The following is a 14,877-nucleotide window of genomic DNA, read 5'->3' as shown; positions in this document are numbered from 1 at the left end:
GATAATTGAGATATCTTTCACTTATGTTTGGAGGTTTGGTAAGTAACAACGTGTTAACATCAATGCTTTACTATGACAGAACTCACTATTACTACCAAGAAGTAAAGAACCATTTATTCATCTTATATTTCTTTTCCTTTGTAAATGTGCTCTTGACTTAAAGAGAAATCTTTGTTTCTCCCTTAATTGTTTGTCTACTCAATTTGCTATATTGACAACTTAGTATCAGATCATCTACCCCCTCCTGCACCCCCCCAAAAAAAAAGTAAAAAGAAAATAAGGAAAGATAGATGAAGAGGCATTGTCTTTTTAAAAGACCAGTGTTTATTTTTCCAAAGAAAATCAAACATTTTTATAGGAACAATAAAGGTTAAATGGTTTTAGCAGATTGTAATTAGTTAATTTTGTTAAACATATATTGGATCAATTTTACATTATTTTAATTACCTTTTGGAATAAATGGTTTGGTGAACAAATTCACTTGATGTTCAGGATCAAACAAAATTACCTTTCCTCTGGGTAGGCTTAAGTTTCACAAAATGATTTGGAAATGACCTCCTTTGCTTTCATCTAAAAATATCTTTGGATTTAGAAAATGATTAAAGTTGGATATATTGTGTTTTAAGTCAATCATATTTTATCATTTTCATGGCTTATTATTTCTTTAAAGAACACGATAATGAAACCTCACTAAACAGATGTTCCCCCTTTAAGGAGACTTCAAATTCATGTGATATCATGTATTTGTACAGTTGATTCGACTCTTATTTCTGCCAGAAGACATGTATTATCTACATTCTGGTTAATTTATGAAGATTTTTCTGACCAAAAAAAAAAAAAAAGATTAGAAATGAATGCTAGATCATCATTAAATATCATGATCAAATCAGAAATATTCTAATGTATTTCACTGCAGTGTGTGTGTGTTTATACCTATATTCACATCTATAAATAGACAATCCTTGGATTGTAAATGCTAGATTTCAGGTAATTGGGTGGTACATAATAAACTTATACCCAATCTCTTACCCACTCCAATTTACGGCATATAGGAGGCAATTTGGGAGAATGCAAATATAATTTGCCCTATTTTTGTTATGTAGGGTTAGCAAGTTATTTTCATTCCCAAAGATAGCCACCTTTCTTTTTCCTTATGAAAGGGGTAATCTTGCATTTCAGGGGACATTTGATAATTCCTGGAGACAATTCTGTTTGGGGTTGAGGGGCAGTTGTTTATACTATTAACATCTAAAGAGTAGATGTAGGCATACTGTTAAATAATCTACAATGCACAGAATACCTTCCCACAACAAAGAATTGTGCTGCCCAAATTGTAAACAGTCCTAAGTTTCAAAAACCCTCTCTTATAGAAAAAAAGGAGATGTTTCTACATATGTGTTCATCTCTACAGTACATCTCTCTCCACCTAACTATAGTAGGTTTCTTTCCTAACCTGCCTCTAACTTCTCTTCATCCCTTGGAACCCTCGGGGCACTCAACACCTCATTTCCTTTTGGAAAGGTCTGATGATTTGTCATCTGATTATATGGCATTCTTTACCTTTCCACTACAACCCTCTGAACTCTTATTTGCTTTTCTGTCTCCTTTGCTATACAATAAATCTCCTCAGAATGTACTTTGTATTGCTAACATCTAGCATCTTTGTGGGACATAATAGCTGTCCTGTTAAGATTTGTTTTTGAGTAAAATCAAGCTTATCTCTAGACAACAGTGCACAGAGTGTTTGGATTTAGCTTAAATAGAACTTAAGTTACTACTTTCCTACTTCAGGCATTGTGGATTAAATATATAAATTATAATTGCTGGCATAAAAGCATAATGCTTTGAAAATATTTTTGAAACACAGCCATTTGTAAGTAGGGGGTCTGCCTACATATTTATTTATATCTATATAGCTGGATGTGCTTTAAAACTTAATCATGTGTTTATGAAACATGGCATGATTGCATGTATACATATTTTTTCACTAAGGTATACATTTTAATGAGACACTGTAAGATTGTATCACGAATATACACATATCTAAATGAAGCAAAGTTTTATATTTACATTATTAAAATTTCCAAGCTCTAATTTTATAGTTTTTTAGCAAAATCTGTTTATATTTAACATGTTGACTATTATATTTTAATAAAATTAGCAAAAGTACTTTCACCTCTACAAACATAACTTTGTTACAAACAAAAGGTATTTCTATGTTTTATGTTTTCTTGATGTTTGTGTTTTAGGTCATGAATATGGTAATAATAGTATCTTGTCAAAAAAAATACACCTGTACAACTGAATAATAAGTGGTTAACTTAGTGATTGGTACTAATCCGTAAGAATGCAGGACTGCCTTTTATATCAGTTGTTATATCTTTCAAAGTAATATTAACTTTGCCCCTTATTAGTACAAGAATGGATAAAGTGAAAATCCTGGCCCATTTCTGATTAATACATATCAATCTAAACAGCTAATTTGGATTAATAACAAAAAAAATCAACACAATTTAAAGTTTCACATGCTGCTTTGAAAATATAGAGTTTATATTCTATTTCTGACTTTTCTATTTAGAAGCCTTGAGACCTTAAGCAAAATTTTTAACCCCCTAAACTTCATGTTCATCTGAAAAATGGGGGTGACACTATTAAGTACTAAGTACTATCAAATTCTGTTGTTTATAGATAAAGAAAATGTTCCTTATAAAAGAATTTTTATGTGCATATAGACACAAAATTAATTCAATAAGTGGTGTCTATTAATAAATACTAGGAGTTGCAGAAATAGCTTTGATAGTTATAATAGCAGTGGTAAGGAACCATCAATTTAGGGTTTCCTTTGCAACCTGAAATATACTTAATAACATTCCCATGACTTAAAATTGGATTTATATTTGGAAAAAATTTACAAAAGTAAATTCTCATGTTTTCTTCTTACCACAGTCATAATTTTCACATCACTCATACCCTCCAACTCTCTACTTCTTTCCATTCTTCTGTTTTGTATAGCAGTCATTTAACCTCCCATCAATTTTACAGTGTTCTGCAAGTTAATCTGAAAATTTTTTGAGAATATTTTCTACAGAACACTTTTTTTAGTAAACCCAATAGCATTATTTTTTTATTGAGGTAACACTGGTTTATATCACTATTCATGTTTTAGAAGTGTATGTTCTCTTTCAGATGTTATTATTGCACCACACCCACCATCAAAACACCCATAGTCCACTACCTTAGTCCATTTGGTGCCCTCCTCACTTTGTTTTTACCTGCTCCAACTCCTCTGGTAGTGTGAGTTATTCATCAGTTTTCTGAGTTTACTTTTTAGTTTGGCTTTATCTTACCCTTTTTTGGTTTCTTTATAGTCTACATTTACATTACAACATCAAGTATTTGTCTTTCTCCTTCTGACTTTTTTAGCTTAGCATAATACTTGCCAGCTCCATCCATGTTGTTGCAAATGGTAAGAGTTTACCTTTTTTGATTGCTGAGTAGTATTCTATTGTGTCTGTATACCTCATTTTCCTGATCTACTCTTTTGTATTTGGGCATTTATGTTGTTTCTATTTGCAACAGTTTGGCTATTATAAATGGTGATGCAGGGAACATGGGGTGCATGATTCCCTTTGAATTTGTGTTTTGTATTCTTTGGGTAGATACCTAAGTGTGGAATTGCTGGATTATATGCCAGATCCTTTTGGAGGCGGCCACCCTGCATAGTGAGCAAAAGGGCCTTGACCCGAGTCTCTAAGGCATGTGAAAACACATGCATCTCGGAGGAAAACCTCTGAGTGACAGGACTTGGTGTTGAGAGCCTGGAAAGTGACCTGCGTGGAGTCGGGCTTCTACATCTCCACAGCCTGAGAATAATAAAATGGAGAGATCCTGCGCAGTAAGCAGAAGGGCCTTGACCTGAGTCCCTAAGGCATGTGAAAACACATGCGTCTCGGAGGAAAACCTCTGGGTGACAGGACTTGGTGTTGAGAGCCTGGAAGTGAACTGCGTACATCTCCACAGATTGACAACAACAAATAATGAGCGAACTTCCCAGGCTCAGGCTAGGAGGCGATAAGATTATGTGTGTGAGAACTAACCGCCCATACCCTACTGTCTGAAGTAAATAGATAATAGTAAGAAAATAGACTAATCATTCATGCATGTTATCATTATGTGGTATGCTTTGATGTTACACCTGCTGCAATTAAAATAGTATATAATGAGCACTAAGACAATAAAGATTTACTGCATGCTGGACATGACAGTCCCCCATGTCTGATTTCCTTCACCGTTGCGGTTCAGGTTCAGACTCACTAGAAGTCCACAAGATCCAAATTTAATCTTTCAAAAATCTCCATGATGTTTTCCATAAGGGCTGGGCCAGCCTACATCCCCACCAATAATGTAGAAGTTTCCTTTTTCTCTAAATCCTCATCTATATTTGTTGTCACTGGTATTTTTGATATGGGCCATTCTCACAGGTGTGAGGTGGCATCTCATTGTGGTTTTGATTTGTATTTCCCTGATGGTAAGTGACAATGAACATTTACTCTTGTGCCTGTTGGGCACCTGTATGCCTTGGATAGTAGCCCCTTATTTGATGTATGATGTGCAAATATTTTCTCCCATTCAGTACTGTGTCTTTTTGTTTTAATTTTAGTTTTTTTCTCTGTGAATTTTTTTTTTTTTTTTTTTAGTTTTATGTAGTCCCAATTGCTTATAATCACTTTTGTTTTCCTTGCTACTTAAAACAAACCCCCAGTGACATATCTGAAGTCTGTTGTTTTGGAATATTTTATTTCTGCTTTCTACTGTGATTTTTATAGTTTCAAGACTTAAATCCAAGTCTTTAATTTATTTTGAGTTGATTATTGTAAATGGTGTGAAATAATGGTCTAGTTTCAAGGAGCTGTCCAGATTTTCCAACACCACTTATTAAAAAGGTTTTCCTTGTTCCAGTATATATTCTTGGTTCCTTTGTCATAGACTAACTGTCCATATTGGTGTGTGTTTATTTCAGGGCTCTCAATTCTATCAGTTTGTATGTCTATTTTTGGTCCAGTGCCTTACTGTTTTGATTATTATAGCTTTTTAGTATGCTTTGGACTGGACTTGAGATACCTCCATTCTTCCTCTTTTTTGTCAGCATTGTTTTGGCTATTAAGGTTCTTTTGGGGTTCCATATGAATTTCACTAATATTTGTCCAATTTCTTTGAAATTTCATTGAATCTGCATGTTGCTTTGTATCGTATGGTCATTTTGACAATGCTAATTTTTCCAATAAAATTATATATAATGTATATTTTGTATGGGTTATATATTTGGTTCTTGATTCAAAATAATATGAACCAAATACTATGGTTTCTTGAGTCCTACTGAGAGGGAGGAAAGGGTAAACACCAGGATTTTCTTTGGCCCTTGTTTTTTCTAAATCATATACATACATACATACATACATACATACAAACATACATACACACATACATACATACAAACACACACACACACACACACACACACACACTTTTCCAGATGCAATTAATATAACAAAGAGCAAGATAAGTGATAATTGTGTATTTAAGGTCCTCCCTCGTGGTGCAAGGGGTTAAGTCTCAGCACTATGAAGCTGTCTGCAGCCACTGCAGCATAAGTTCTATTCCCAGCCAGGGAGCTAACCCACATGGCACAGCAGAACTTTCCTGTCTCACCCGCTGCTCCCCTCAATAGTGTATTTCAGTCAATCTGCCTGTTTTATTCCCTACACTGTTTCTGGTGAGTCCTCTCACCAGACCCCCATACCTCTGGCCTATATCTCAGCTCCTGTGTACATAAATTAATAAAATAAATCTTTTTTAAATATTGTGTATTAAAATAGGCTTTCTAGGTAGGAAACATAGGAGAAAAAAATGCATCAGTTTGCTCTACACCAATAGTGCAATAGTGAGATCTGGTTGCTTAAAAAGCACATGGTTACTTTAGGCTAAATTAATAGATATTTAAGGACAGTGAAAGAATGGTACCATTTTAAAGTCAAGTGGAGGAAACAAAACTTTAAATAACTAATCGTGCAAATGAACATTCAATAACAAATAGTGATAAAGAAAGAAAAAGCTACAATGGAAAAATAAACTGATCTCAGCTACTGGGGCTAGAGCATGCTGTCAGGGAAGCTTATCGAAAGAAGAGACATTTAAATCAAATTAATTAAGAGGTGGGACAAGCTTGATACCAAACAATGATAATAGCATATGGAAACTTTCCTAGTCAAGGCCACTAAGGTGAAAAAGAACTTAGTAAAGTTGAAAAAGGGTGATTAAAGCAAATTCAACCAATAAAGAAGAAAGGTGTGAGGAGAAGAGGGTCTAGATTATTCTAGTCATTTGAAGAAGTTCAATAAGCTTCCATTCTAAGGGGCAGGGGAAGTGACTGAGGATTTAAACAGAGGGAAGGGTCAGAATATTTGTGTTTTACAAAGATCATTGGATTTGTTTGGATAATGTATTGGACAGAGACTAGAAGTGGTAAGGGAAACAGAAGTTATTGCAGCAGAACAGGCAAAAAATATAAATGTCATTTGACCTCAAGTGGAGAAGATGAAGATTAAAAAGAAAAAAGATTCAAAAACACTTGGAAGTAATATCAAGATAATTTGGTGGTGGTGGTGGGCTGCATGTGGCTATGAAGCAGTAAATCTGGTAGCAAGCCACATTCTGGTATGAGTAACTAGATAAATTACTGAGAAAGGGAAGAAGAAACTTTAAAGTAAATGCTCCAAAAGCCTTACTGTGGCCACAGTAAGCTTGAGAAACTGTATCAATGGCTTAAAAACAATAACCAAAACACACAAAAAAATCAGTTTTTGTATTACTTGAACGAATATCTGGTGGACTGTCAGGCCGAAAATAAAGCAGAATTCCTTTGTGTACTTCAAAAGAGAAGATTCACAAACACAATGTCAAATTTACCAGGAAGTCAACTTCAACTCAGTCCATTTTTAAACCTAGACTATCCTCAAAGAGAAAAACTACCTTAGAAGGGAATGTTTTTGCTCACAGTAGCTATACAGGCAGAGACAAAGTCTATAGGTGATGTTTTCTTTTAACTATTTCAGCACTTTTTGGAACACTAGAGACTTTTATATGCAAAGCTTTTATATTCAATTCCAGATATCAAGTTCAAATTTTGAGGAGAAAACAAAGAAGATTCTCACTTAGGTCACTGTAGGTGTTTGGCAAACCATCTAATTGCTGATTGCTACTGGGCAGGTACCTACAACCTTTCTACCAGAAGAATTATTGATTAACTAAAGCAGCTATTGGCTGTTTACTGAAATGTGCACACTTTTCCTTTCAGGTAAGTGAAGATCAACACCAGGCCAGAAATCAGCTGCAAAGGTTAGAAGTTGAGATTTCTCTTCCATTATGACCCTAAACTCTCTTCCTGCAAATGTCACTAATTTATTGAGGCTTGCTTTCTTGCTGTGCTTAAACTTAGCCTCAAGCATCCTTCTCCACCCAGCACTCTCAGACAATCAATATCCACTGATTGGCATTGTCATTTGAGATGATATTCAACCCAGCTGTCAGGAGCACTCAACCCCATGACTCATAGCTCTTAAGGGCGTCTACCCTCACAGACTCCACAGGAGAGGAAAAGCTATGATGATTTCTTCTAGATCCAGAGGATCTTGCTGAGAATTAATACCACTTGCCAGTTGGAGCAATTTTTTCCTCCCCTCCCCCACCCCACACTTGGTCAGCGCTTCATTTTTTTTCCTGAAAAAGCTTTGTAAATTTAAGAAGATTCTGTAGCATGGTCTATATAAATAAATGCAGGTGAAAAGAGCACTATGATTTAAGTTTGTCATAATAGCTTGGTGGGGTGATCCTGCTTTAAATGGAATAGGAGAAAGAATTGGCCACATAACCAGGCATCCCGTGATAGATATTATGTATAATCAGAGATTTGAGGTGCAGCATCCCTGTCCTCAGGAAAAAAAAAGACTTATTTTTCTTTTCCATAGACTTGAGTCTTCAACTGTGGGCTTTGTGATTATGGTTCAGGGATAGTACCTATCACATTAGAGTTCAATTTTAATATATCTAGAGCTCTTTAATAAGACAGTCTGTTAAGACTAGGGCACTGACTGATTAATAAGTTGGTTCAAGTAGACCTTCATTCAGGTCTCAGGAATAAGTGCTCTGTCTAGTTGATAAATTTCCACACTAAACACAAACGTTGTTATTTGTCATATACTAACTGTTTTAATGGGCCATTCTTCATGATCTTTAACAACTATCAATTGATCTCTAGGACTCAGATGTCACACTGCAATCCAGCTATGTTCAAAGAATCTAAGTTTAAGTGAATTACAATACAAAAGAAGAAAAAATGTCATTAATTTTCTCTAGGGACAGAAGTATATTAAGCACATTAATGAAGATGTGAGCAGCAAACAGTGATTCAAGGCTGTTATTTTCCTCCAGAACTGAAATATAGTAATCAATCTGGACACTTACATCTTCAGATCCTCAGGTTTTAATAAAGGTAAGTCTAAGAATTCTATTTAGACTTTCAGACCATTACATCTTGAACCATCAGAAATAATCAGATATGTTTTAAATCAGCTGGGAGAGAAACTGATCGATTTCATACTTGTAAAACATAAACTCTAGAGGTAGCTTAATTTTCACATTTATCATTTGTGATTATTTTTCCAGTTCCTCCTTGCCTAAAAAAACTACATCAAACTTATATTTCTCTTCAACAAACTGGCAGATCTGCACCATTTAATACAAATAAAACCCAAAATGCTTAGAAATGAAATGAGTTGTTTTTTAAAGAGGTTCAGGGCAAGCACTATGTCCTCAGAGTACAAAGAGATAGGCCTACTTCTTTATCTGAGAGTCTCTGGTGGCAACATTAGCACATGGATGTTTTATGCATTTCATACATAATGTTGCATGTGATTATAAAATCCAGACCGCAGAACTGAATTAAGTTTGCTGAGAATGGAATGGGGCAGAAGGGAGAACATCTACTATTGAGAAAAATCATCCCTTTCCTTTATCTTCTAGGAGATCTGTGGAAGTCTTACTTTTGGAAAGTGCTCAGACAGATCAAATGTGATAATAAAGGGTCACTATCTGAACAGGTCTGCCCTAGAAATAGTGCTTTGGAAATCTGAGGTGGGAAAGAAAGGCAGCCTGTGCCAGAAACTGATTAAATTTCAGTCATCTATCCAAAGAAGTCCCTAGTTGCTTGTAAAATGCTCCATATAATTACAGTAACTACCGATTTTAAAGGAATTTACACATTAGCCCTTATCATGGGACTTTCTTTGTGGGTGCATTTCTACTTTAAAATCAATATCCTTAAAATAAACTTTAATAAGATTTATTAATTTTATCTATGTGGACCTTTTAAAAGTCAATAGCAAATATCTTTCTCCAGATTCTTCTTGGCATTTGAGGAAGCTTAGATATAATCAAATGTCATGCCCTCTGTATGTTAAACGATCACGGTTCTATGACTTTGCTCTTGTATACAAGTTAGCCCTATTTTAAACTTCGGGAAGAGTTGTGAATCAATACAGAGACTGTTTAAAATGTATGGGTCATCCTGATACATGCTCTCAGTACTGTGGACAAGGCCCATTAGTTGCTTCTTGAGTTATTAACTTGCTCAGTGATAGATTTGAATAACCCAAAGAAGGAGTTTGACAGTCCCCAGCCAAACCTGCACCATTGTGGCTAAGATCACATTTTTGAAACAATCTACAAGCTCAAAGAACAAAAAACAAAAGATTTTTAGACAGTTATGTCCCAGAGAAGAAAAGACTACCACCTTTCATTGAACATTTATAGGATACCGTAATTCTCAAATATTTCCCTTTACAAAATAGACGTGGCACCCACATTTCTCTACAGTAACCTTTAAAGGGGAAGAATCCCTACCAACCACATACCTAACTTGATGTTAGCTGACAATAATCTGATTACAAAGACAAGCGAATATACATTTTTCATTGGAAAGAAGACTTCTGAGGAAGTCAAATGTTAAGATCTTCATGAAAGCCAGAAGAATTCTAGCATAAAGCATTAGAGACAGCAAATTTTGTTATCCTCAGAAAATGAAACTTGATTTAATCTTAGATCTCAGACCTTTGTAAATGTAAAAGTCAAGCAATTCCTCCATTCCTTAAAAAAAAAAAAAAAAAGTAAAAAGTAAATCTTGGTACTAGATTTAAAGCTTACTGAAAGCAATAACTAAGTCTAGTGTTTTCTATCTCTATTCTACCCAATAGTGTCTAATTTTTTGAGATAGTTTCTATATAAAAAATGTTTTAATATCATCTGGAAATGTTTTATAAAATTAATTCATAATATTGAAACTATACTGGTTAGGCATATCTTAAAAAGATTATTCACTAGTTAGCAAAGGTAAGCAATCCATCTTTCCACTTGGATGAGTAAGAGAGGACAATATCCCAATCCTTTGGCATGGCTAATTGCCCAGGGGTAAGGATTATCTCAATTCCAATATCCATTATCCACCTTACAATAAACAATAAACTATCTCTAGTCACCCCATTGTCCCTCCTATAAACAGGAAAATACTATCTGATGGTGCCCAGTAGTACTTAGTTATTTTCTAGTTTGACCTTCACCTTGACTATTTAAGTGAGGTATTCATTTCCTTTGTTATTTGCCAGTAAAAGGCATTTTGCATGATAAATAGAGGAGTTACAAATCCATATTAGAATTGGATTTTATGGAAAACAAACCCTCTAAATCTAACTGCAGAGACTATCACAAGAGGAGCATCAGAGAAGGGGCCTCAATGGACCATGGTGGAGGATTATGGGTGTACTAGCACACTATGGATAATACTGTGGTGTAATAACACACATCAGAAGAATTGTGAACCAATAACCCTAGATCATATAGAATAGTGTAAACCAATATTTCTGCACTAAAAAAAGAATAAATTTTTTTAGAAAAGCACAAAATTTAGTTGTGTAAAATGTGAAAACCAAGTAATTGTGTCTTAAACCAGCAAATACAATTTTCTATGCAAAAGGATTCTCTAGGTAGTCAACCCAGGAGGAGCATGGTACCTCCATAGTTGTGACTCACCCGTGCTCCCAGTGTCTTCTCCTCTGCCACCCTGAATGTGTTCTTCCTTTAAGATTCCTGAGTGATAGCTCTGGCGATTACGTTCTTTCTTCTGAACACCAGCAAGGATAAAGGGAAAACAGCCTGCACACCCATCCTATTGCATTCTCAGAATACCACCACCACATCCAGAATCATATTTATATCTGATTATACACCCTTGTTTTAAAAACAGTCTGAGAGATAATTTTATAAACAGAATATCACTGTTCCCAACTAATAAAGGATTCAGTTTCTTAGGAAGTGGGGAAGAATATGTTTTAGGTGGGCTGTTCACAGTGTCTGCCATACAATCTTAAAATTAGTCCTTAAATATGCTTCCAAAGTATTTACTATTTGGGGGAACAGTGGCCTCAAATTTAATGCAGAATATTTCTCCAGAAACTAAACAGCAATTCTATTAGCTAAGATATTTTAGCCTCACATGCCTGCCTGAACAACATCATCTTTATTAGTGAAAGCTCTAAATATAATGCACATTTTAAAATAATTTGATTTAATCAAAACTGCCCAAACCACCGACTGATTTTTTAGGTGCCAATTTATTTTTCACTTTTGAAATTTTGAGGTGATAGGTTTAAGCAACTGCTATTTTCAAAGTTTAAGAGAATGAGAGAGAAAAATGGTTGGTTTCACTCTATAAATGATCCTATTCTATTTCTCCTGAAGCACTGTTGTTACCAGCACATTATTATATTGCTCTAGAAAGTGTGATCATTACAGATTAATTGTCATCTGACAACTCTACTGGTGTGGATATCCTTATTTTGTGTTGCACATTTCTGAGGATCAGTTTTTAACCCGAGACAAGGTGAAAAAGAAAGAAAATTGTCATTGTGATTAAATTGCTCTTAAATAAATGACAATATTTTTGATCATCAAAGAAGCTTTTTAATTTCTAGCTGGTATCTGCTCTAAGCTAATAAACTAGAACATCACAAGATTAAAGACTATTATGATTTTCCTGAGCATGTTTAGCAACTCATCATCATGATGACGATAAGCAAAACTAAAATAAGCTTTTTTAAGAAATAGTATTTTTTTTATTGCAGAAATATTGGTTTACACCATTCTATATGATCTAGGGTTACTGGCTCACAATTTTAGAGAAAAATAGGGTCAGAGGATAATTTCAAATACTGACCCAATGGGAATTAATTCAAACAGATTTCTAAAACTGTCACATGCCACTGAATGAAACACATGTGATACACTGTCTGATCCATGACATCTGTAGGTCATAGCTGATTAAAGAGAGGTCACATATTTTTATATTAACATGTATGCATGCTTCCTCAGAGAATATTCCACTGCTGGGGAACATTTAGAAAATGCAACTGTAACTTATCTAACTTCAGTCTAAGAAATTCTAAGGTAGTGTACTTGATTAGAGTCAAGGTACACTGTAGAGGTTAGTAATCTGGGGAATTTGCATGTCCTTAGGTCAGAAACTATTTCTTAATATGGGATATCTTTACAATTCAGTCAAATAATGGACCTTTCCTATTACACTCAGCCATTATCATCTAAGTACACAAAACCTGTTAATATATGACATACCTGATCATCATCACTACTGGCTGCCAACAAAAACATCAGTCCACAACAAATATATTCTAGTCGTGCCCTGGAAAGAACTGTTTCACACCTTTGGAAGCTGACATCTGCACCATGCAGAAGTGCAAACAAGTGATTATGGTCTGCATTTATTGTTACCTGTTATATGCATTTGAGGAAACCTGTAAGGGTTGCTCAGAGGATGTTCCTGAAGAACTCTGAACACATTATTAGCTCTTGTTACCTATATTTTAAAATTTAAAAATATGGATTAATTTAGTTAAGTACATATATGACTGAATCATACATATTCTGAGAGCTGGGGCCATGTCTAAATTTACTGCATGTCCCATAGTGCCTGGCACAGTCCCTGAAAAATTGTGTGCTCTCAATAAATATTTGACCATAGTGAATACTTACATCTATATCAGACCTAGGCACCAACTGAAAAGGGGAGAGTTTTTGACATTTAGAACTCTTTACTTCCCTATACACATACCCATTTAATTTCTGCAAAAAAAAAAAAAATCAAGTACAATGGAACTGCCCCAAAATAAGAAATATGCAAAAAATGCCAGTGACAACAGATAAGTTAGATTGCACATTTGCAAGTAAAATGGATGGTTTTGGAACTAATTCATGTAACTAATTGGAAATAGTGATTAGGTAAATTTTTACTCTTTGCAGGTATACTATTTTTTCTTTAAAATTTGGGTCCATGAAATAGAAATATAGGCAATAATATATCAAGTCACAGACATGAAGGAGCAATGAATAGTGCTCATCTTTCTCATCATTATTACCTCCATGTTATATTTATTTTCCCCAAATAATTATTAGCTTTATATAAATAATATACTTTATTCCCTTGCTAGTGGAGAATGATGTTTGACATTAAGGAAAGGTCAGGTATCATGAATAGGAAACCACAATGAGCATTGCCTTTAAGGATTATTGAATTAAGAGGTACATATATTTGACAAAGTATAGAAATCAAATAGCTGCCATGTTAGCAGTGCCCTTTTACATGCCATAGATTTATTGACATTTACTAAATATAAAAACAAGGTTGAAACTGTGAGTGCTTAGTATGCATTACGATGAAAAACCTAATATCACTTCCCTGAAGACTTTAGGAGAGCATGTTAACCAGGGCAATTCACCAAATGATTTTGGACATAAGATTGAAATATAAATTAAACAGGGTATTTAATTTAAGAAAATACACATGCACACACACAAAAAAAGTTAAGTTACGAATGTCAGTTCAGTTGTATCTACCTGTCTGAGAAGTACAGGTTAAATCCATATCACACCTACCTGCACATACCAACACAGATGTTTTAATGGACCAAGTCATTCTTGGTGTTTTGATGTGACAAGTGGCTTTTGTAAATCACAGAGATGCTTACTGCTATAGATGCCACAGTAGTAGCTCTCCTGCTAAAAAGAGAAGAAAAAAATTGCGCAACCCCACACCTTTCATTGGAGTGTAAAATCACATTGTAGATTTTATAATCACGTCTATTGTGGTAGCAATCAAAATAAATGTCTACAGTCAAGGTTCTTGAATATTTACCTTCATAACTTCATTTTTTTTTCCCTGTCAGACAACACAATGTTTGCTATTAATTCTGTATTCTCCCACTTAATTATCAGTATATTTAATCAGTAAAAGAAACATTATTTGCAGAGATTGGGGAAAAAAATGGAGTTTTTAAAGACTTTCCATAAAATCTTTCATATGCCAATCAAGTTCAGTAAGCACCTCATGGGGACAAATTGATTTATATTCATCAGATTTAGTGATACCCATGTTCCAAGAGTTTTAGAAAAGTTAAATTCAAACCTCCTCATGGAGATACAATTTAATCCCAGGTAAATGTGCTTGTTTGCTATTACCTGAATGATTACATAGCCTTTGAAAGTAATACAAGCTTGAAATGTACCCAAAATGTTGGACTCCTCTGAGGAAATATATATTTAAATGTATAACAATAATACTTTTATATGAAATTGAACCAAATACCCATAACCTAAGTGCCTTTTCTCTTATTTTCTCTAGTAATACATCAAAGCAAGAAAGTTGGTTTTAAAAGGGAGGGGTGTGCACTTCCTATGAAATTTAAAAATACTGAATTC

The 14,877-nt window shown here is 34.4% G+C and overlaps 1 protein-coding gene across 1 annotated transcript in view; it reads left to right on the top strand.

Moving 5' to 3' along the window:
- The first annotated feature begins 8,412 nt into the window (after positions 1 to 8,412).
- Positions 8,413 to 14,877, top strand: part of ADGRL2 (adhesion G protein-coupled receptor L2) — a 594,604-nt gene continuing 588,139 nt past the window's right edge. The window contains exon 1 of the mRNA XM_054691650.1: positions 8,413 to 8,548. The gene's annotated coding sequence lies outside the window, so the exon portion shown is untranslated. The remainder of the gene's footprint in view (positions 8,549 to 14,877) is intronic.

Source organism: Talpa occidentalis, unplaced genomic scaffold (genome assembly GCF_014898055.3).
Source record: "Talpa occidentalis isolate TD23 unplaced genomic scaffold, MPIMG_talOcc4v2.1 talOcc4.9, whole genome shotgun sequence".
NCBI classification, from domain to species: Eukaryota; Metazoa; Chordata; class Mammalia; order Eulipotyphla; family Talpidae; genus Talpa; species Talpa occidentalis.
The sequence above is the reverse complement of the archived record's forward strand: the minus strand, read 5'-3'. Positions and strand labels throughout refer to the sequence as shown.